The sequence below is a fragment of the Dermacentor variabilis genome, chromosome 10 (assembly GCF_050947875.1).
Source record: "Dermacentor variabilis isolate Ectoservices chromosome 10, ASM5094787v1, whole genome shotgun sequence".
In the NCBI taxonomy this organism is placed as follows: domain Eukaryota; kingdom Metazoa; phylum Arthropoda; class Arachnida; order Ixodida; family Ixodidae; genus Dermacentor; species Dermacentor variabilis.
In genome coordinates, this window is record NC_134577.1 from 39,122,650 (window position 1) to 39,147,434 (window position 24,785).

The 24,785-nt window shown below is 51.1% G+C and overlaps 1 protein-coding gene across 14 annotated transcripts in view; it reads right to left on the reverse strand.

The window, feature by feature from the left end:
• LOC142560352 (uncharacterized) overlaps positions 1-24,785 on the reverse strand; it is a 262,537-nt gene that overhangs the window by 7,553 nt on the left and 230,199 nt on the right. The window contains exon 1 of one of the 14 annotated variants that reach the window (XM_075672395.1): positions 23,491-23,640. The exons of 11 other annotated variants lie outside the window; for them this stretch is intronic. The gene's annotated coding sequence lies outside the window, so the exon portion shown is untranslated. Of the gene's footprint in view, positions 1-11,386; positions 11,633-23,427; positions 23,641-24,785 lie in introns of those variants that run through there. 2 more of the 14 variants (XM_075672392.1, XM_075672389.1) reach the window with 2 other exon arrangements.

Below are 24,785 nucleotides of genomic sequence, written 5' to 3' on the forward strand. Positions count from 1 at the left end.
CTAGGTGTCCTCAGCTTGCAGGCAGTTAACGTTTACGCCTCCGCTCATCCTGTAAAACGCCCAGGCCGCTTGCTGCAAACAGCTCCTTACGAAAGAGCCATGCACAACGGCATTCCTGTAGCGGTCAGGCATCTTGATTATAACTGTTGCCGCCGGGTATGCTTGCTAGCTAGATTTCTACAATCTGTTGCTATAGGAAAGGCACACGCTTATCGCCCGCTAAGCTTTACAGCCGAGACGTGCTGTAGCTGCGCTAGCAACTTGCAGATATGTGCCAATCAAGGCGTGGGCTGAACGGGCTGTGCACGTGCATATCGTGCATTTAATTAACAGCTCTTTCTTTAAGTTAAGCACGTTAGCAGCCACGACACTGTTCGACTCGCGTTCAGGAACACGATACTGACAATTGTTGCTCAGTAGCCCAACTACAAGCATATTTCACTCTCAACCATCATGCTGTGCGGACGTGACGAAAGAGTCGCACACGAGTTGTCGACATCGACATCAAGCACTAGATTCGGGGCAGCAGGCTTGCAAAACCACGCTTAGAAAATGCCCCATCGATGGCTGGTGCAAAGAGGCCACACGCAGGCTATCGCCTACAACAACATGGCTATTCAAGTGTGCAGTATAAGCTGCCGCAGAACAATCTTGCCTCTTTACTGCAACCACCATATCCTTTGCATTTATCGCTTAAATTTTTCAGTACTCGTAACTTTCTTTTTCAGTCAGTGCTTGTCTGCAATAGAGTCCCCGGAGCACGCCACATCTGCCGCTTTCTTGTCAACCCCCCGGGGAATACCAAAATAAATCAGACATATACGCTATTCACGGCACAGGAATGACAGATCCATTACACGTGCTACCGCCTATAATGATCACGCTCTTTGTCTCGGTATATAGGATCGACAGACGAGTGAGTTGGTGCAGGTTCGAACGCTCGAAAAAGGGAAGCGCGACACGGCTCCTTTCCGGCTGCGACACAGCGTGTCAGTTGCCTCGGCAACAATCAGGCCCCGCTCGAGAAGGGGAATTCACGGTTGTAGATGAAAGATTGCACGCAGGCCCGTAAAACCTTCGAGCATGACAAGGACAGGAGAAAGGAGTCGCAATAACTATATCACATGCGTGCAACACGAGCGCGCGCAGCGTGCCCGTAACGTGAACGAAGCCTACGTTATGAAGATTACGAAAACGAAGCTTACGTTGATGAAGCGAAACGCTGTGCTAAATGATCGAAGCTGTTGCATGGCATGTGATCGGGCATGAATGACGTCGCGGATTCTTCACTAATGAAATCAGGCAGACGCATCTTGATGATAGACACACGTACTTTATGGGAAGCAAACAAGGCGAAAAGGTCTCCTTGCGATTCCGTTTCTTTTTCCAATTTTTTTTTTTCAGTTCTCAGAAGTCAATCACTACAAATCGCGATAAACGAGTGTCACTATGAAATAAGCAAGCGAGAAGAAATAATGCAAAGTTAGACGAACGCCTAGACAACATTGGGGGGAAAAGCATGGGCATAGGTACATATGCCTTCCGACGGAGATGTAGCGAGCAGATGCGTCTGTTATACAAGATGCGCGGAACTTTCCAAGCCGAGCGTAGCGCGAGAAAGAACGGAATGACACCTGCCGATGATTGAATCACTGACGGACCAAACGTCAGTAAACTCCCAGAGGTTTCAAATGAACATTTGCGCAAGGTAACCTACATATATATTTGCTGAAAGAGAATACGTCACACGCAAAACTACAGATCGAATGAGAGCCCATTCGCATGAACCAAAGGGTCGGAGTTCATTCGGGGTCAATTAGAGTGCGCGAAGAGTGATGCACGACAAGTAACAAATAGGGTGCGCGTTAGCGACGCACGAAACGACGACGTCTACCGGTACAGATGAATACAATATTCGGGTCGCATAGTCGCAACTCCTCGCGAGATTGCACCGAACAGCTCCCTCACGTACAGCAGACAGTAAAGCAGCAGACGCAATCAACAAGTATCAGCCGGTTGAGGGATCGCACGCACCCAATATACGGTCGGGCCACGCCGGCGCTATAAGGTCACAGTGATGAAACTACATAGCACACCGCAGGGCCCCAGGGAAAAACATTGTAGCTTCGCGGAGCTTCGGCTTTGGCTTACGCCAACAAACAGACCGAGTATAGTAGCGTTTGCTAAGATTGCCGACGGGATACGTATGGTTCTGTAAGGCCGGCGGGGAGCAGTTTGGCACGACAATAAGACGCAGACAATAAGACCGAAGCAGGGCGATGGTATTCTGCGGACGGTGCAGCAATGTGTTGAAATTAAGAAAAAAAAAAACGGGCTTTAATGCCCACAAATTCCAAAGCGGTTTAATATGAGGCTGCAAATTCATTTTGAACACCTCCGACTCTTTACCGTGCACACAAACTATTGTAAAATGAGTTTTTTTTTTTTTTTGCATTTTGACAGCCACCGGAAGGCGGCCGCTGCTGGCGGATTTGCCTAAAACCCGTCCTTTTGCTCAAAACCGGCCTCGTACGAACGGCGAGAGATCTGCTGGAAATCACAGAAAAGCGATCCAACCGAACTAAGCGAGACACTGAATCCGGCACAGCGGGAGTCACGCTTGTCTACAGTGGCCAATAGGTCGCCATCTTTCGTGAAAGTACACGCTCATGCATGGCCATGCAGCATGCTCGGTCCGTGCGCCGCAGTAGAACAAACATACAAACGGATCTGGAAGCCAGCAGCTACGTCGCTGTGTAGCCACTGAGGGCGCTATAGCACAGTCCGTGCTATAGCACAGTGCTCCCGAGTTCTGGCTATGGGGCATTTGTCCAATATATTGGACATCAAATCTGTGAATTTAATGCACCTCGGAACTCAGGAGGACATAAAACCGTATACACTCGACCACTCTAGGCAAGTGCGATTCACAATGTGCGACGCGCGCAAGCTCTGGCGAAAGCACACCTCAACACAATCGGAACGCGGAAGAAAAGTCTATAGTGCATAAGATGTAAATGCCTAAGCATGCCAGCTCCTCTACGTTATCGCTGCGCCGGCCAACGTTGGTCTGCGGCGAGGCAGGGATTCGTTCTAACACGCTGAGCACGAGGCACCGGATATAATATCACGGAAAGTTCTAGAAAGCTTGAGGTTACCGCTCCAACCGTGAGCTAATGCGGTTCAAGCGGCCGAGACCGGTGGCCTTTAACACTTTTGCGGGAGATACTGGCTTGCACGTATGCAACGCTTTCTCATCGGGCGACGCGGTACTGCAGAAGGCGATGAGGGTGCGGAAATTTACATAATACGTTCGCGTGTGTAACACTTTCCGAGAGGCCGCATCACAGGTCGGCCTCAACGTAACAGCATTATTCAGTAAACTTGTCCCTCCTGCACGGGGGGGGGGGGGGGGGGGGGAGGCGCATAAAGAAACAGGCTTACGGAAATCGCCCGAAGGATAACCAGCGCGACCGAAACTAGTTTCTCTGCCGAAAGGTTGGCGCCTCGCAAAAGTGGGGCTTCCAACCCGTTTACCAGAGTTCTCCTAGGATTGATTCGCTTACCAGGAATACAGTGTTGCTGCGTTAATTACCCTGCGGATGGCGGATAGTGCTAACGAAACCGACACAAAGCAAAAAAGAAAGTGACACGAACAGTCGAAAGACGACGAACCGGCTTTCTTTCCCCTCATCACGCCCTCATCACTTCTGATGAGTCAAAGATGAATGACATCGCGAGAGAAAAAGACTGTCGAAGCCAAATGAGCAAAACGCACAGGCCCAGATCTATCGCTCGGGTGCAGGGGGTGCAATTAAGACAACCGCCTGTTCTTCGAGTGTGTATCCCGTGTTGCATTGCATCGCGCACTCCTGACTCGCCAATTCTGCGCAGTATACAACGATAATAATAATATTTGGGGTTTTACGTGCCAAAACCACTTTCTGATTATGAGGCACGCCGTAGTGGAGGACTCCGGAAATTTTGATCACCTGGGGTTCTTTAACGTGCACCTAAATCTAAGCACACGGGTGTTTTCGCATTTCGCCTCCATCGAAATGCGGCCGCCGTGGCCGGGATTCGATCCCGCGACCTCGTGCTCAGCAGCCCAACACGTCAAGTGTTTCGCGACAGCCAATCGGTAACGACAGCCGGCTGAGTGTGCCAGAGGAGAAAAAAGAAAAGACAAAGGAAGAAAGAAGTACGGCTCGCGCAGTGCGGCGCTACTATGCTCAGTTCATGGCGTCCGAGATTGCGGGCGCTGCCAGGTTTTGCAGCAAGCGTGGACAATCTCGGAGGCCATTGTCCCTCGCAGACTTGGCCAGCATAGCTGTAGAAGATACAAAAGTAGTGCGGTTGTACAAGTGTCACTCCGCGCATTTCGCCCTGCAGTTGCGCTCGATTTGCAACGCTTTACAGGAAATAAATTACTCCGAATGTTATACGGAATAACTTCATGTGTTAGGAAGACAATTTGTGAAAATAAGGCTTCGTGAAATCGCGCCTCATTTGTACATACTTGTGCTGCTCCTATGCCAAGAACTACATTTTGTCGCGAGCGCAAGCGGTGTGCCGCGACCGCTGCTCGGGGAAACGTGTTACTCCGCTCGTTCAGTGTGAAATAGGTACCCATCTGCGAAGCCTTCCACGCAGTAAATAGGTCCTACTTTCGGACAAAGTGTGAGATTTAAACGTTTCATCGGACTACATGACGCATACCTATGCCTTCTCTTTCATACGTGCGCGCACTCTTTCTTTCGGTCGCGAATCCGAACAGTCAGGGAAGTCTCTCTAGCCTTCGCAACGTTGCCTGCTATCTATGAAACGGAGTAAACGCGATCGTGAAGGTTCAATCGAATAGGCGTGGAGCGGAGGGCGATCAGAGTGACAATGAACGAGTCCCTTTTCTGATTGGCTGACGCGACCCTAGTAGCTTTCGCTTTACTGCACAGAACTGGCGAGACGGAGTAGGGACGTAGCACGGGCCGCTAGCACTATCTATCTATCTATCTATCTATCTATCTATCTATCTATCTATCTATCTATCTATCTATCTATCTATCTATCTATCTATCTATCTATCTATCTATCTATCTATCTATCTATCTATCTATCTATCTATCTATCTAATCTGTGTCGCACACAAACGCGCGCACGCACACGCACACACACACACACACGCACACACACACAAGTCAGGCGAGCCCACTAGGGAGCAGCGCTCTTTGCGACGGGGCTCCTTAGCGGAGCTGCCTGCATGCGTATATATACAGCGGCATTAAAAGCAAAGGAAATGCTGCCACTATACGCCTCGTTCGCGCAATTAGCGGCGCGTGGATCCAAAGGGTGTTGCGAGGTCGCGAGCCGACGGCGCGTCCCCGCGAAGGAAAGCTGACGAGGTTTCGCCGCTCGGGCGAGGCTTCACAGGAAAAGCGGCGGCGGCAGCCTTTCTGGGGGCTAAGCTGACGGATAAAGACCAACGCCTCCTCGACGGCGCAAAGACGTCCGAGGCTACAACCATGACGTCACGCTAATTGGCTGTTTTGATAAAGGGTCATTTCGTCGACCCTCGAGACAAAAGGCGCCAAACTGAACGCTTCTCACTTGCTGCGGTTCGTTCGCCCCTTTGCGTGACGTCACGGCGGTGGTCCCAACCACGGTCCCAACTCACTCAAGTTCAATCGTTCAATTAAAATCAAGCAGGACAGAGGAACTATGGAAAGTACCGGCAGGACAAACTTCACGGCAGGGGTCTGCACGCGCATGACGTCACGCTTGTGGCCTGTCAGCCCATAGTTTTATCAAAACCCTCTACGTCGTGTAGGCAAGAGTAGATTAAGGACTTAGGCTGCATACTTAAAGGGGCGGGAGGTGACAGTAGACTGGTGTACGAGTTATTTGTTGAAAACGGTAATGGTTGCTGTGGCGTCGAATGTTCACTGGAACAATACCGTGTTAACGAAAGCTCGAACGGCACGGCAGCTCCCGAGCGTCAGCTATCCCGTTGCGGCCACCGACATCGAACCCAACTGGCAGAACTCGACCGTTCGTCGGGAGGACTTGCCGCTGTCTCGGAAGCGCTGCCACGACTCGCGCCATTCCTGACGAAAGCATGCGAACGGGGTTTGCCGTAACCCTGAAAGTAACCCTTGAAGGTGCGAACATACGTGCGGAGGACCGGTACAACTAACGGTTACTAAAGAAACTAAACTTGGAAGTCGGTAAATAAGAAAGCTAGAAGAGTGTCGAGCAACACGACTGACGCGCCACCTGTGAGCAACAAGATGAGAAATGTCCCCACCTTCTGCTGCAAAAAGAAACATGACTAACCTAACTGACCAAGCTAGAGGTGTCGATTGACTATACCGTTTGTCTGGCTTCGCTATACAGCGCGCGCATAGATTTCATTTCGTTGTACTGAAAAAGTGGCGTTTTAGTTACTTTTGTTGTCTATAGGTGACGCGACCGTCTGCGAACTCCCCTTACCCCGCACGCTGTTAGCCACGTTATAAAACACGGGTTCACGTGAAGTTTCGAGACTAGAGATGATTGAATCTCCGACTTAACAGTGTCGTCCACATGTCATGTCTTTCTCTGAGATTGAACGAAACGAAACGAGACTCCACAGCTGGGATTATTGAACTCCGGCCACCTTACCAAGCAGAGGCTCAAGATGTGAGGCCTCGACACGGCGGCGCCGTTTGCAGGTAATCAATCGCGCACCGAATTCCGGGTACTGTCACAACCTGCCGACGGATCGATCCCGAAATAATTAGACGGCGTGCAATGCGACTATAAGTTAAGGCGCTGAAGCGTGTAGACGAGTCTCTCTCTCTCTCCGGGCGTTAATTACAGCGGGTGCTCATTACAGCGTGAGACAAGATGTGTTCCGAGATAACTTAGACGGGGTAAGCTGAGCGAAGAAAAAAATGTAGCGCAATCAACAAACTTAGATCGACTGACCGCAGTCAACGGGTAGATGTGCTTGACAGCGACGGTTCTGGAAGTTTTCAGAGCAAAGAACAAAAGCGGATGTAGTTCTTATTCACGTAGTTTAGAAGAATTTCTCGCTGGGATAGTTGGTGCATTGCTTTGAAGAACCAAGTTGTGCATTCAAAAAAGACAACCACAGGAAAAGGCGACGGAGCCTTTCCTGTGGTTGTCTTTTCTGAAAGCGCAACTTGGTTTTTCCTGTTGTTGTCCTTTTTGAATGTGCAACTTGGTTCTTCAAAGTTCTCATCGCAGCGCTCAGGTTTTATCGATACAACAGATGAGTGACCAGATGTTAGATCGTCAGTCGACCGAGCGGAAGTATTTCATCGGAACCAAGACGGAACGTTAGAACCTGCTCCATTGACAACCCAAGATGACATAAGCTAACGGATAAGCAATAAGTCATCGAAACACTTTATTTTGTTCCATTAGGGGAACGAATTCTCAGATCTTGAACATAAAGGGTTAAATGAGCTAACAGATCGCTTTTCTGAGTACAGCGCGCGGCGCAGATACGCGTTGTACTACGACTGTATTCATTAAGCTAAGCTAGCTGCAGCCCAAATTGATGTTAAGTTATTAGGCATCATTCTTGGTCGATCCATGCTTGCGAAATGCATTGAATATTTGGAGAGTTTGTGCAGTGATACAAAAAACAAACGAATCTCCACGATTTCCTTGTTTCATGCACGTTGGCAACTGCAGGCTATCCCTGTTGACCGGGCCACGCGCACATTAGGAAGGCTACTGGATTGGCAAGCCAAATATCAAGGTGCCGCGGGATGAGCTTTATTTCCCTATACAAGAACCAGCAACTGTGATCGCTTTAGACGTGCGAGTTCACTATAGATGGCGGCAACATCGCGCACTGAATACGCACGCGAACAATTGGCGATGCGCGAGCACCTCGATTCGTCAACGCAGATTTGCAAAACAGAAAAAGAAACAAACGAAGTCGGGAAGAGAAGCGCGAAAGAAAAAAAAAAGAACGTCACGCGGTTCAACGAACGTAAAACGCGATAAGTGATCTGTCTCTTTGAAGCCCCGAAAAGCATACAACAGGATGAAAGTATTCAGCGCAGCCCTACGGGGGGTGGGCGGAGGGGGGGGGGACGACAGCAGACGAATCGAGAGGGGGAAAATAAGGCGAGAGAAGGAGGGGAGGAGAGAGAGAGACGCGAAAATGAGCAGGCATTCCTGAAACATCGCGTGAGCACGCACCCCTCCCTCCGCGCGTCGTCTCCGGTCGCGCCGCGCGTGCGTGTGTGAACGGCGTCGTTCCGCTGTGCGTTCGACTGCGATTCGCGCGTGTTTGGCCGCGAGCTGTGCGCAGCGACGATGCTGGAGCCGCAATTTTTGGCGCGCCGACCAAAGGAACGAGCGAGCGAGCTAGCTAGCCAGCCAGCGAACTGGTTCGAGTTCGCTCTGTTCGGCGTGACGGCGCGTCGGAAGCGATTGCGGCGGGGTGTCTCCGCACGCGTCACGCAGGCAAACGCCGCGCAGAAGCGAAGGATCGCTCTTTTCTGACGCTGTCACTCGAACGTGGTTCCTGGCCAACGCTGCGCTGGCGCGGGGAATTCCAGAGCGGTTAAGTGTGAAGCGCGCCTATAGAAGGGTGAGGGTGCGAGGGTGAGGACGACGCACTCGGGACAGGACGGGTGGTCTCGCGGGCTGGCCCCCCCTAAACGGATGGCACCCCGCTGTGGTTTTGTTTGTGGTTCATATCGGGAGTGCTAGCCCCGGACGGCAGGCGTCAGCGCCTTTCGTGTGGGCACGCTTGGTGCGTGCTGTCACCCCTGCCTTACAAAACAACAGCTGTCAAAAAAAGGAAAAGAAGGGCAAGGGGAGAGGCGGGATCATTGACCCGTCACTCATTAGGAAGCCGCAGCCAGCTTTTGCGTCAATCTTGAAATCAAAACAATGGAAACCTGACGCGGACAAAAGGGGCGCGAGGCCAATCGAACCAAAACGTCACGGTGATCCCGACTTCTGCACCCAAGTCCGGGTCACCGCCACCGTATATTTCTATAAATAACATGCAATTAAGAGGCCTGCTAAAGGTTCACACAAACAGATAGATTACTATAGCAATGCTCAGCAGTGGGTCGGCAATGTATGCTCACGCATATAAAAGCAAGGATATGACCTATATACGCTCGCTTAATGAAAGCTGTCGTTGGGTAAGTCGTTCGAGCATTTGAGGCACGAATACTAGGCAGAAAGACGCTCAATCAAAATCGTATGGTCATGCGGCAGTATACGAAGCAACAGGGTGGCGCCGACGACAAAACGCTTTTGACCACACACACGTCACCACATTTTCCTTGAATGGGAATCAAACTACAAGTGAAAGTTAACCACGTTCCCACTTTGATTAAGGGACGTAACATACACAAAATACGGTCTCTTCACAACGATCAATTCCGACATACTCAGCGATGAAAAAACTATATCCCACCGTCGATTAGCTGCTGGGGTCACAATATATAGATGAGAGCTCGTGGTTTAGTCCAGGATTTCGAAACAAGCGACTACGCGCGTGAAACACCTCGCGGCATTCCCGTGCTACCGTCACCGACCTTTACGCGTAGGCTCGAGCAGTACAGAGTTCGTGAACGCGATGCTTCGCAACGGGAACGGCACTCACCTTGGCACGAGCTCAAGTGCGGAGCGTTTTCGCACCATACCGGCTGTCTGAAATGCACCGTGTGTGGTGAGCCAAGGATGTTTGAACGAGTGGATGCAAGTGCAACGAAAGTGAATGGCCGGGGCAGGGGAGGGGGGTCAGGAGGGCGCTACGGTAGGCAGCTCCGCCAAGCGGATGACACCCCGTCGTGGTTTTGTGTTCGGCGACATCAAGAGCAGCGTCCCAGCACCGGTGCTACCGTTGCGACTGTCTTTTTTTTTTTTTTTGATGACACGCCGGCGGTGTCACCGACGCGACACAAAACGGTGCCAAGCGTGGGCGCGTCCGAAGCTGGCAGCTTTTAGCAACAATGGACAATTCGACAAAGCGGACAGGCGTGAAAACACCCAACGCGCGAACGACGCTGGCGACTTGTTTAGTGCTACTAACCGCAAGTCTAGCAGTAAGGGGCAGTCGGCAATGAAATGGAAGTAATGTGAAACGAACTCGTATATGCCACTTTCATAAATATGAATCGCTTTTATGAATATGAATCTAGACACCGCCTAGGCTGCACCGCCAGCAAGGGGGCAAAAGAAAAAGTCTCCTAACCGCATACCTGCGGACGCAGCGAACATAGCCACATTCAAGACGGATGAAGCAAAGGCACGCGAAAGCCAGGATTCGGAAGAAGAGGAAGCTAAGTGACGTGAGCCCATTGGCGGTGACCATGACAGAAGCTCGCGCTTAACGCGTACTGCCGTGAGAAAAGAACACAAAGATCAAGGTCTTCGCGCAAGCACCTGTGGGGGGAGGGGGGGGGGCGGGTATACAGGTCTCCCCATTGTTCCGGCGCACGCTTTTTCGATTGCGCGGCGACGTTAATGGAGGCCCAAAGTCGAGCTGGCTGCTGACAGTCCCTTGACGTTTAAACGTGGTTTGCGGCCTAATGAAACTAAACGTAGCCCCACGAACGAGGTCGTCGGTGGGTTTGTAAACGGCGTGTGGCTGAGCGAGGAGATGTTGCAACATACGGACGCAGACGTGTACGGCGCAGTAGAAATACTACTCTTATGAAAATGAATTTCTAGAATCTAAGTTGTCGACAGAACACTCCGGCCACATGAACGAGACTCGACCGGAGCTCATTCTTTGCGACAGATCGAGGTGCTCCCGCTCCAAACGTGACATGGAGACACACGGCGTCCGCTGTTCATAGTTGTGCGGATACGCGTTTGTCGGGGCCTTTTTCGACAGACTGAGTTCGTGGGATCGACGCGCCAAAACTACAGACAGTGCGCAAACCCGAGAGAAAAATGTGCGAACCTCAAGCTCGCCACAAAGGAATAAGAAAGAAATGACTTACTTATACTTGTCATTCAGTCGCACAAACATATTGACGAATGCAATGGAAAGTTTGCAATGACTAGTTCTTACCGCAGTCGTCAATTTCAATTTACGCGCTCAGGCGGAGAGGAAAATTGGTTTGATCAACAGAATCCCCGGTCCGCATATCTTTGCTCAGGCGAGCACGCATGAGGGACATCGCAAGACAGTCCTCGAGAATAACTGCCCCGATGCGCGTTGTTTTTTTCTTTCGCGTTACTCGTCCAGTCATAACGCACCCTCCATGCTGTCTTCCCCGTGACCTCGTCTTCGGCTCCAAAACACCAGACGCTTGGCAACAACGCTGGGTTTCATTCGGAAGCCTGCAATGCGCTGCCTGCAATGCGCTACACGCAAGACATAGACGCAGAACTAACTCACAAAGCCGTCGCTGGCCTCTTCAAGCCCGATCGAGACTCCGGGGATGAAACCACCACGACCGCGAGCCAGCGCTCTTCGTGTTGTCTTGCGGCCCGGAGCCGGGCCGGGCCGGGCCCATTGTCTGGACTCGAGTGCGGGTCCTCCGGAGGCGTCTGTCGTGGACGGCCGCTGATTCCGGCGTGCTCGCACGGGGGGAGGGACTCGCGGGGGCCGGAGCGGAGACGATGCAGCGTCGGCAGCCTCCCTGCGTTCCGAAGCATTGTTCCGTGGCTGCCGATGGCCGCGTCTTTGTCTTCCTCTTCTTTCCTCTACGTAGCCGTGTGTTGCGCCGGGTAGATAACCGCGCGAAAGCTGTGTTTCGCTTCGCAGCCTGCTTTCGCCCTGGACGCACCCGCACGCCCATTTCTGGACGGTTTCCTCTCCTTCCCGTCGCATCTTCAATTCGCGCAGAAAGTCTGCGCTGTCGTGGTTCGGATGGAAGTGTTGCAGTGCCCCTCGACAAAGGCCCAGCCGGCTGACCCGTCTGTCAGCAGCCGTCCGGTGAGTGAACGGGATGCATTTATTCTTGCTTGGCGGAATAATAATAATAATAATAATAATAATAATAATAATAATAATAATAATAATAATAATAATAATAATAATAACCACAAGGAAAAAAACGAAAAAAAAACGCACAACCTCGAACTTGGCAAAAAGTAAATTTCATTAATTGATTGATTGAACTGAATGATTGCTTGATTGGGTTTGATGACCTAAAGCAACATAAAATTTATGAAACACAGCGCTATAAAGTACTATAGATTAGTTTTGACAACCTAAGGTCGCTTTACCGCACAGTCAAAGCAACGCACAATCACTGTCGTATCTAACACACAAGCCTTAAGCGTCTTTTTTTCTTTTTTTCTTTCTTTTTCTTGCGCAATGTGTCGATTTCTCGTTGGGGCGCCTTCAGAAAGTCAGCTTAACGCGTCTTTCATCAAAGTAATTCGGTGGTTGCTCCTCACAGCGCGCGTGTTTAAAGCTGATCAACGATAAATGAAGCTTTCATAATTCGGTTAGTGTGATGGCGGCTGGCTCTAGACGGGCGTTTTAAAATTACCCCGCTATTGGAATCGCTATAGGCAGTTCGCAGCAGAGGCTCTGTCTGCGAGCCGACTCGACTGTGGCGGTCCCAGGTAGCCACTGTAATGACCCCAATCCAACGAATGCCCGGGAGATTCTCGCTCATCAGCGTGCAACCAGAAAAAAGTACCCTCTCCCTCACTCACAACTCAGTGGAGAGGAAGCCGCCAGCTGGCGCAAAATTCTAGACTGAGGTAGTCCCCCACCTTAAATTACAGAATGCCATGTTCCCCACTCGCTACAGGCCCAACTGCCCGTGGTGCGAAGGCATACCAACACTACAACACATTACTTGGGATTGTGAATCACACCCGTTTGATAAAACACCACATAATGGAGCAATGGGAGGCACAGCTAACCAGCTCAGACCTGGCGGGACAATAGCCCTTCATAAGACAGGTCAAGCTGGCGGCCGAGGCCAGCGGGGCCTTGGACTAAAGAGTCTCCGACCAGCGCACGTAAATCGTTTGTCAATAAAAGAACGTTTGTCAATACGCGAGAAAGCAGTAGCGATGGACCAGCATGAAGTCACTGCGGTATAGGTGATTAGATATGAGAGGAAGTATACACGGCGGTGACAGAACCGTTCCTCGCTCAAGTTTCGCTAATTGTCGTTACCAACAAGAGACGCGACAAGGGTTCGATCGCGAGCGACAATAGTTGGCCAATTAACCGCATATTCCCGCCGTTTGCTATTGGGACGTGGAACGCACCCAGTATTGCTTACACAAAGTGGTCAGAACAAAGTGGTCTTTAACGCACGCCTAAATCTAAGTACAGGAGTGTATTCGTACTTCGCCCCCATCGAAATGCGGCCGCCGTGGCCAGGATTCGAGCCCGAGACCTCGTGCTTCTCATCGTTATAGAAGGTTCAAAACACCCATGCCGTTATAAATGAACCCAGGGATATCTGGCCACACAATGAAGCCGTGCACACCTGTTCGGTGTACAGCGAAAGCACGTAGAACGGACGCGCATACGACGAACCCCAAACCTAAATGTAAGCCTCCCTACCTGCTTCGTGGCTTCCATGGCACAGAACGATATCGCATGGCATTTACATTCGGCTGGAGCAGAGCGGATGCCGCATCGGAACGGATGAGATTAGTGGCGCCGTTGGCGAAATTGGAGCGTTTAGTGAACCAGACTGGCGAGCCGCACGGATTGAATACCGGAAAAGACCCCCCACAAAGCGCAACGCAGCTGCGATTCTCACGAGCGTTGCCAAATAAACTGTTTCCTCGCAGACCTAGAGAGAGAGCGAGAGAGAGAGAAATTCGGCTAAGCGTATGCCGCTCTCAAGTGCGAGCTGTCGCATTTGATTATTGAGATTCTTGCTTTCACCCTAGTCTGGCGCTCGCGTGCACGATGAAAGAGCTGAAGAAAAATAAATAAAAGAGGGAGAAAAACACGGAGCAGTAAGAATTGTACAGTTCATCATAGTCTCACTGCCCTTATTTAAGTGTTGTTATCCTTTATTATTATTATTGGCCTACATGTTAGTTGTGAAACTTTCCTTTTTTTTTTTTACGTGCTATGAACGATTGACAGGTTCAAAGGGATAGGATTCTTGGGAAGGCATAAAGAATTAGATGGAACTACGTTCCTGAACGAGATGAAGAAAACAAAATTGCGTAGAATTACGACATTACGCAAAGAATAGGTGAAAGGCACAGAGATTTTGGGTGCTGATGTGATATTAGAATCATAAGCAACAATCGCGACAGAGTATCAAGTGTCTTCGTTTATTGTCCGAGAAAAAGGGGGAAAAAAACAACGGTCGACGGAAGACCGGATTTTCTACCTCGATGAAAATGCGGCTGTCATGACCTGAGATTGTATAGCGCAAAGAAAGCACGATCATGGTACGAGCAGCAATTATTACGTAAAGCAAACTCTGTGGGGCCAGGTAGATTTGTACCGCCGAGCTGACACATTCGACGCAGCATGCGTCGATGCAATGCAATCAGTCCCTAAGGTCCCCAATCAGGTCCGGGACAGCAACGCCCTCTAGTCGCCGTCGCAATTAGGCCCAATGTCGATAACATCAACGCGCATCGGTTCCCATGAGGACTCTGGCAGCTGCCCAAAACGCGAACCCGAGCGAAGCGCCGTATAGTGTAGAAGCATCTGCCGAGACACGAACGATCGGGGACAAACGGACCAGGCAATCAGTCACTGCCATTCATCACTCCGCGCTTGGTGCAGAGCGAAACGACGCGAAGTGTGTGCACAGCTGCAAGGGCGAAGAGGCAGCGCGCTGAAGGCGTCGCGCGCCAACGAAAGACAACAAAGACAAAAGAAGAGCAAACGAATAAGTAATAAGCCCGCTGTGCGCCCTGGGCTAATCACCGCGCTCCCCGGTGCTGGTAATACATACTACATTGGCGGTGGTAGCTTTCCGAAGGACGAATCCTCCGCCCTCGCCTCGCGAAATGCGTGTCAAGCGCGCCTCGCCAAAATCGGTGTCAAGATCATTATGCGGTACACGAGAAGGCGCACGCATGCACGAAAAGACGAGCGCACCGGAGGAAACAGCCCCCCCCCCCCCCCCACCATCCTCCCTTTCGCTTTACCTACGTCGGCCTGCAGCGCGTGGCACTCGATACATATGCTCCGTGCAGCGCAGACAAAAGCTGGGAGCCTCATCAGCCAATCAGAGAAACGAACTCACTCTGCGACACGGTAACCTTCCGCGGCGTGTTGACACGCGGCGTGTTGACACGCGGCGGTGTCGTCGTCTGCTAGCGATGGCAAAGCCGACGACGTACACACGTACTTCTTAAAGTCCGATGGCAATAGTGTGTGTGTGTGTGTGTGTGTGTGTGTGTGTGTGTGTGTGTGTGTGTGTGTGTGTGTGTGTGTGTGTGTGTGTGTGTGTGTGTGTGTGTGTGTGTGTGTGTGTGTGTGTGTGTGTGTGTGTGTGTGTGTGTGTGTGTGTGTGTGTGTGTGTGTGTGTGTGTGTGTGTGTGTGTGTGTGTGTGTTTTCATGATAGACACGAATTAAGCTCTTCTTTTGGCGGGAGAATGTGGGGGTGGAAAGGCATGAGCAGCACATTTTCAAATGTGCGTGAGTGCTAAGTAAGGTGCGCACTGTGTGACCGAAGTTGAATGGCGGAACTAGGTGTTCCTGCGCAACTCCGTCTGGCGTTTGCTGGTGATAGCAGACGACGTAACACTCGTGCTTTCGAAGTCCGCTGGGAACAGTGTTGCTTGCACGACGGCCAGGAACTATGCCCTCGCGTTTCTTTTTTTTTTTTTTAAAGAGAATACGTGGGCAGCACAATATCAAATGTCGATATGAGCGCTATGCTCACTGTCTATGACGACACCAAACGACGGATCTACGCGCTCTTGCGCACGTAAACCTCCGTCTGTCACGGCACACACCCAGCAGCTTTCACTCCACTGCACGGATTCGCCGAGACGGCAAGCACGCTTCACCCGAGAGCCGCGTCTGCACCCCCACGAATCTTCATGCATACGAAGGGCGTGCGTATGGTACATGCTTAGTCGTTAAGAGAAGATACGATCGGCGGCTGGCTAGCTGCCTCGAAAAACAATAACCCTCGACATGCATGGTGCGGCGCGAAACGCGATAGCTCAATCGCTCGCGGGAGCGCCGCGAGGGATGATGATTTCTGACGAACATGGACGAGAGAGTGGAGGGGGGGGGGCGACGATACTCGATACACGTGTAATCACGGGGATCACGTGTTTACGTTAACGACCGCCGAGCGCGATCATTCTAAAGGGCATACCAAGTGTGCACGGGCGATCGGCTTCGTGTATACGTGAGACCTCCCCCCTAAGACGCGGACACGGGGCGGGATCGTTTTCGAAAGCGTAAACATGGTGCAGCTCCACACGCACACTTGCCCTTGAAGAGGAGGCACCATCGATCTATTACATGCAAGCTTGGGTCGCAGCAAAGATAATCGGCGACGCGGCTCTTGAGTGCTGTCGAGAGCAAGAAGGATGTGGATCTGTGTACACCGCGAAAGCAGGGTAAACGTGCCCACAACGTGCAGAATCCCTCAAATGTTTCTGGGCTACATGAGTGACAGAATCTGTGACTGGGACCTGGCGAGTAACGCGTCAGGCACTGACGATGCTCCAATAAGAAAGGAACTCTTCCCTTTCGACCCAAGGGGCTTTGCGGGTGGAGAAAGCTTTACAGGGGACCTAGTAGGAGTACTCATGAACAGTATCGAAATTCCCCGACTTCCATGAAGCACAGCCGACATAACAAAAACAAACAAAAAACCCCGCGGTACAAGAACCCGTCAGGTTGGTTGCTATAGCTATCGTGTAGCTTTAACGAGGGCAATGGAATAAAGGATCACGGAGTGAAATTTTGAAGATGCGTAACTTTTGCGACAGATGTGCTGAAGAATACCAGAGAGGTCCAGGCGATCACCCAGGTCCAGGCTGCAGAATTATAGTGACGATGTTGGCGCTAGCGCCCCTCGACGTTCTATCAGTCGCGTGGACCAGCTTAGTTCCGCGCTAGCGTCCATACGCTTGTTAAAATGATGCCCCGCGCCAGGCCATGCGCTACATATTTTTACAGACAAGGCGAAAGAAAAAGTCGAGTTGAAACAGTGGAGTCCGCGCGCGACATATGGATTCAATGCTTCTCTTCTCTCTAAACCGGTCGTGTAGCAGAGGACGAAGGAAGAAATCCAGAAAGAACACTTCTGCGGTACTAAAATACTAATAATAATAATAATGTATAAAAAAACGCAGTTTAGTCTGCATTTCCTCTCTTAGTGATCAGCCCCTTACAGCGAAATTAACGAAAACTTAATTTTTGCGACAATAATTTATCCACGTAAGGTGATCACGCGCTTGCCTCCAGGCACGCTCAAGGTTGCCAGGATATGATGGCGACCAGGCGTTGGTGAGAGTACGGCACGCACGAGCAAACACATCTTGATACGATGCGGACAGTTGTCTTGTTCGCAACCATATACACGGCTCTTCGGCAAGCAAACACGCGCACCTACACACGCGCAGCAATACGCGGGCGAGGAAGTGTCACAGCCGTCGATGGGCGGGCGCGTTTATAGCTGTAACGTGCAGCGTGCTGTCCTGGATGGCCAGGCAGCCGAGGAAGGGAGTTCAAGGATGACGGACCTCCCGCTGTCGATGCGAGGACGTCTTCGCTGCTGTCGCGAGAGTCGTTAACAGCGGTGTCAAAGGGTGTACGTACACATGCACGCGTGCGGCGTGAGGCGGGTAGCGTAGGTGTGCATATCGATGCGGAGGCTGTTGTTCGCTGGTTGGGATAATAAAACGCGTTAACAGAGTCGTTAAAGGGACAGAAAAGAGCGACCTTACAATAAGTTTGGAGTGGTTGGTAGTGAAGTATTTTTTTTTTCGAACACATTTCGGGAAGAGGTAAGTTATTAATGGAGAAAATGAAGGCCGTACTTCAATAGTTCGTTCAGTAGTAGTAGTAGTAGTAGTAGTAGTAGTAGTAGTAGTAGTAGTAGTAGTAGTAGTAGTAGTAGTAATGTGCAGATGCCTTTCTGGGGCCGAATGCACAAATAACTTATTTCGTAGATGATCTTTGCTACTGACCGATAGCATTCGCTAATAATATGTCCAGCATCAAGATTGGCTGGAATTCGTTGTTAAGAGCAATACTGGCCCTGGTCTGCGGCTGTGCGCGAGGTGAAAACTCACGTTTGGCTCGACCTGCCTGGGTTTGCTTGGTGCTCCGTGGACTTAATGAATCACTTGACATCATCATCGTTATTATTTACTTAAAGACACTCCGAAGGGGCATTACATAAGGAGCATTACTTTTGTTGTTGTTGTTGTTAATCCGGTACCTGAGCGTCAGTGAGTTAGTGTGACGACATGACGACACGGATATCAATGTCTCAAGTCACGAATACAAACCGAGAGTTGCCGAAACTTGCGGTGGCGGAAGTAACATCCGAAATGCGTTGCACGCGGTTGCGACTGTGCGCGTTTTTCACAAGATGCACGTTCGAAGAGGAGCGGGACTAGCGTCACAGATGCCTTCATAAATGCGACACGCCGGAATACTGCTACATTACAAGTGACAATTACAAAGATACATATCAAGGATTTATCATGTGCACATATAAAAGGTGTGCGTAAAGATTAGATTGTATGCAACATAGATGTACATATCAAAGGAGATTTCTTACAGCCGCTTCCAATTGTCATGTGCAGCACATGCAGTAAGGGCTATAGAAATGTCCACCTTCGCGGCGGCCGCATTTCGACAGGGGGCCAACTTCAAAAACGTCCGTGCACAGCACATTGCGCGCGCGTTAAAGAACCCCAGGTGGTAAAAATTTATGCGGCATCCCCCAATAAGCGTGCCTCCTAATCATATCGTGGTTCTAACACGCAGAACCCCAGAATTTAGAAATGTCCACCTTATACTATAAAGCCAGGGCTTAACATTCCATACGGTTGAAAAGCCTGAAGGGTGGGGGGAGCACAATAAGTTAGGCAAAGATAAACACATGACAGGCGATATAGGCCGGTGTATTGTAGTACTGACATAAAGGTCTCTATAAATATCGTTCATTAGAAAGAAAGAAAAAAAAAAGAAGGCCGGGGTCTTTACACAATCATTTGGTGTCAAAGGGTCCGGGTGCAGGACCGCGACCTACTTTAATACGCCGTGTACCTAGATTTAGGTGCAAGTTAAAGAACCCCAGGTGGTCGAAATTTCCGGAGTCCCCCCACTACGGCGTGCCTCATAATCAGGAAGTGGTTTTGGCACGTAAAACCCCATAATTTAATTTTTTACTTTAATACGAAAAAAGGAACGATCATCGACGTCGTCTTTGCGGCTCTCAGAATAGTCATCCAAATCCTGACCGTTACTATGCAGCCGCTATCTCCTCTGGCACAGGTCTCAATCTCTAGCCGCCCATTCGTAACCGGCGAAACGGTCACAGTCTAAATGTCACAGAACGGCTGACCGCCTGCAGGAGTCAAAACCCCTGGCTGGCTTATTTAAAGTGCAATCACGGCCTCGCGTACACAGTCCTATCGTCGCTTCTCTAAGCGCCAAGACATTTTCCATTTTCCCCGTAACGGTCCTTGCAACAACAGCTTTGCCGTTGGTGCACGGTTGCGGCGACCTCAATTGTGCTCGAACTGCGACTGAGCGAACTTCGCCAGCCAATACCAGAGGTGGTTTTATGCGCCTGGCCTCGACCACCACCTTTCGCCGAAAGGAAGGAATAATAATAACAAATAAAGGAAAGAGAGAGAGAAAGGTCACCGCATTTCGCACGTGCGTCGCCGATCTGGGCGTCTGGGTGTCCGGGTTCGCGAGTTCAAACGGTTCGGCGACGAACAGGCGAACGCTTCGGGAAGTGACGGTCAATGCCACGCACCGCCTTTCTTAAGAGTGAGACAGCAGTCCCAGTCTAAATAAAGTGCGGGTTGAGGCGCGGGGGGGGCTGAAGCTCAGAGCAGGAAAATGATTCGGGTTATAACATTGGGACGCGAAACAAAACGTCACGAGACTGCTCTCCCGACCTAAAGTCCTCACGCACCTGCGTTCCATGCAAGTCACGGAAGATGCTTGCCACCGAGCTGCATTCTTTTTTTTTTCTTTGCAGCGATAGCTTTTACGGTTCCTTCGGCTCTTCCGTCTGTAAATATATACGCCATGCGAAAATGCACATGCCGTACCAAAAACGGAAAACGAAACAAGCAACAAAGCTCCCCGCACCCGTTCCATGTTAAAAAAAAAAAAATTACGCGTATGTATGAGCTACGACTTAAGTTACCATAGCAACGAAGTGCCGCAAGCTTCAGCTGCGAGACAATCGAGATGCAAATCTCGGCCGTGCTGCACGTGCCACGAACACGTTCGACAGGAGGCATGCAAAGGCCAGCTTTAGGTCACACTATGGGGGCTTTCCTGCAAGCACTCCTCTGCACTTCTTGTTATGTTCTAGAAAGTCCGTATATATGCAAGGGTGCGACTAGGCGAGCACGGCAGGAGCAATGAAGGCAAAGAAGAGGAACGAAACACGTAATCCAAAATCGAAAGCTTATGGGCTACGCCGGGGCAAAAGGAATGCCCGATCGAGCAGAACGCACGCGGGAACTCAAGCGCCTCACACGGCAGCTCGTGCTGATGTGGGACCACACAACCGGCGCAAGGGTCAGCAGTGGCGACGCAAAAGAATCCGCAACGACGTCGCGATTCCGAAGGCGCCTCGCGGATTAGGCGGCACCGAAAATTCCGCGCCCGACAGCGCGGGCCCACACACGAAGCGCGCGCACAGTGGCAAGATCACTTCTAAAATCGAATTTCTTTTACCATAAACGTCCCGCAAAGACTTCTGTACAACACGGCCGTCTTTAATCCTGGCCTTTATGCTACGTAGTGTACGACTATAAAGTTTATGAGCGAAAGCCATTATCCAAGAAGTCTAACAGTCCCCTTGGCCTCCTGCACATTGTACACAGACCCGCGGTTCAGAATTTCTTAGACGTAATTAGACATAATTTACATAGAAGGAAGGTCCCAAGGCAGGCGAGTGCACGGCGAACTACCAGACAATTAAGCGCATAGGAACGAATAAACTGCAACAACACAACATATGCGAACATAGTATACAAGTATCATTCGAAAAGAAAAAAAAAAGACAAATGTACGAACTGCATATGATCAATCTACACACTTCACAGAAAAGCGTTTAGAGAGTTTCTATTGGACTGAGCAAGTTTCTTGAGACGCATAAAGCCTCAGCAGTCATCGCGCTGCCGAATAACGGTACACGGGGTCAAAATCCCTAGGATAATTTTACACACAGGCACAATACAAAGTGCGACAGCCTGTCAATTAGGCGATTCGCACGCATGGGGCCATACGGATATACGGTATACGCGCACCGATTGGAAAAACGCCACAAACGCTCGTTCCATTAAGTGCCGTCACCTGAGACCACCCCGGGACGCTTACCGTATTGTGCAGGACGCAAGAAATAGGCCGCAGCCACCAAACGGATGCAGGGTCATTACTGCTAAGCGCGTGACCGTGTTTCCCTTTTTGCGAACACCCAACCTCTTTTCGGGGCTGCCGCAACGCGACACCCAAAGGGACGTTATTGATTTGCGTCACCCCGGCGCCTGTGTAGCGTTATGGGCACGGTGACGCGGAAATATATTAAGAACCGGCACACGTCACCGCTTCGCGTACGCACTCCAACGGCGGCGAATCGACAAAGTGCGTCGGTCGGCACGTTGAAAAGGTTCCGGCAAAGGATCATTTCGTCGCCGGTCGCACGTTGTAAGCAAATCGGCTTATACCGCACGAAAAAAAAAAAAAATAATGAAGTGAGCAAAAAGACACAAATAATAAAAAAAAAATGAAATGAACAAGCGGCCCGGGGTACTCTTCCGCGAGGCTCGCGAACATTACTGCCACACATACACACAGGCGCTGGAAAACGAAAAGAAAAAAAAAACGAGGAAAGAAAGAAAGGACACGTACTCAGTGACGCACACACAATCGTGCAAAAAAGGACGCAAGTGCGGCGACGTTTCGGCACCGCGCGGGAAACGCCCTCGCCGCTGAACATACGACACCATAATGCATTCTAGCGCAATTAAGGACGTCGCCATGCGCGTATAATAACCCTATACACGGGGCGCGCAGTGTACAAACGTCGCAACCGGGAAATGGGCGCCCGCGCGTTGGTGGCGCCTACACTCGAAGCGCGAGGATCAATCGCACGCGAACGCGTCGCAGCCACAGCGAAACGAGAATGGTAAAAGGAAGCGGCAAGGCCGCACTGAGTTGCTCACAATACGGGTCTTTCTGCATAGCCCATATGTACGGTTCCGCAGTGGAGGCACCGTTACGACCTCCCCAACCCTGCCTTATTCGTTATTTGTTTCTTTTTGCATATCTGTGGGTCATGAACACTAACAACCCGGTGGTAATCGGTGCATATGCAGCGCTGCGAACTACGCTACCCCGCCGCTGAAGCGTCGCGTAACGGCATCGTCGATCGACTATACTATAAGGCTACACAGGCCCGGTTTCTCTGCTATGCACGCAGCTGCGCGTGCTCATCGTTTCGCCACTATTGGCGCCGGTTATAGAAGTGCACACCCTTGTAAACGGTCGATGCGAGTCCTGGTGCGATAGGCTGATTTGTGTCGCCGTAAGAACATTAAATATGACGTCCGTTCGGCGTCGACAATATACGCGGCGGACCGCGCAACGGATGGAATGCTAGTTATACTGCACGTACCATCGACGAAGCCAACGCGACAAGGGGGATAAACAACAACAACAACAACAACAAAAAAAAAAGCGAGATACAGCCGGCCACAGATTTATAACCCCTCATACGCCGCTGTGGATGAAACGCTGACGACTGCTGTCCAGAATATGCGAAACGGTGCTGATTGCACGTAAAAAAAAAAGGAAAGAAAGAAAGAATAATAATAATAATAATATTTGGGGTTTTACGTGCCAAAACCACTTTCGGATTATGAGGCACGCCGTAGTGGAGTACTCCGGAAATTTTGACCACCTGGGGTTCTTTAACGTGCACCTAAATCTAAGCACACGGGTGTTTTCGCATTTCGCCCCCATCGAAATGCGGCCGCCGTGGCCGGGATCCGATCCCGCGACCTCGTGCTCAGCAGCCCAACACCAGAAAGAAAGAAAGAAAAGCCAATACGAGGAGAGCGACAGGAACAGATATCGCGCACTGGACGCCCCCGAAAACGGAATCGAAGCTCACGGCCACCGACGTCATATTCAAGTCGTCGCTTACGTTCAGTTAGGAAATAAGAAGTGGGCCTGAACACAAGCAAGAACTTTGTTTCAAAGACGGCTTGGTGCATCTCGACGGCGGCCTGCGACGACAGCAACAGTATCAACTCACCCTACGGTGCTCCAGAGAGAAATTTCAGACGCCGGAGTAATCACGCGCCCGTCAAAGACGTACCTGAAGAACCACTGTCGAACGAAAACCGCCACTTCGCAGGGTACTCCAGGGCACATCACACACACTAGACGCACCCGCGAAACTTGGCACAGCTGTCGGTTCCGTCTCGGGGCCGCGGAATAGCCGAGCGGCGACGTCGATCATCAACGAGAGAGAGAGAGAGAGAGAGAGAGAGAGAGAGAGAGAGAGAGAGAGAGAGAGCGAGAGACCGCGCCACCAGCAATAGCAGACCAGCAGCAACAGCAGGAGACACTGAGTTTCAAAGGCGGGCCCAGCCCAAACACAGACGGCGGAGGCCGCGGCAGACGGAGCGCGCGGTCCGAGTCGAGACGGCGAGGCTTTCTTTCTCAGACGGGACGCCGCGCGAGATGAGACCAGGAACGGGGGAATCCCATCGGTTTAAAGGAACAACGAACCGAGCGCCGCCGGGAGGTGCTGATGCATTACGAGACGAAAGGGGGGGGGGGAGCCGCCGTCGATCCCCTCCTCCTCCTTCCTACCCTCCCCCAACACACACACACACACTCTCTTAATACAGCGGGAATGGTCGGAAAGGGGGTTAGAAGGGGGGGGGGGGGGGACGCCAGCATCTGACTGGGCGGGGACCGCGAGACACCGCGTGTGGCTGTTGTGCGTGCATGCTGGCGGGGCTTCTGCAAACAATCGAAATAGACAAGCACGAAAAGCAAAACAGCAAATGAGATGAACGGCGTTTGACCGAAGCCAAACGCATTCAGACGATCCGGAAAGGGCAAAGCAGAAGGGGGGTGGGGGAAGCCAATGTTGAGTGAAAGGGAGAAAGCCGTAGATGTAGGTACTAAGGGTCGCGAGTCGAAATAAAAGGGGTTCCGCCGGCAGAAACAAAACAAGGACCACGGCATGACCAAACCACCGCTCGCAGGTTCGGCGATTCCTACGCCTTCCCACAGGACGAGGAAGCGAGATCCACGGTCGCTTGCCGAGAGACACGGTAAATCAGTAGAGAGAAAAAGAAAAGGAAACGAAAAAGCAATCCAGAGGTTAACGGACGAGAAAGCGAGTCAGGAGAGCTATAGCCATCGATGGCCGGGTATTAGTGCGCTTTAATGACAGACGATGTTGGCGGTGCACGGGCTCACGTGACCGTCTGAGCGACGCTGCGGCCACGTAGAAAAAAATAAAGGAAAAGGCGTTTCGGTTTTTCGGATGCTGCGAAGGTGTATCGGGGAAGAAACGGAAAGGGCGACAGATTTCGTGCGCGAGTGAAACAAGCCGATGCCGCGTTTACAGGTAAGGGGAGGAGTGGATGGGTCTCG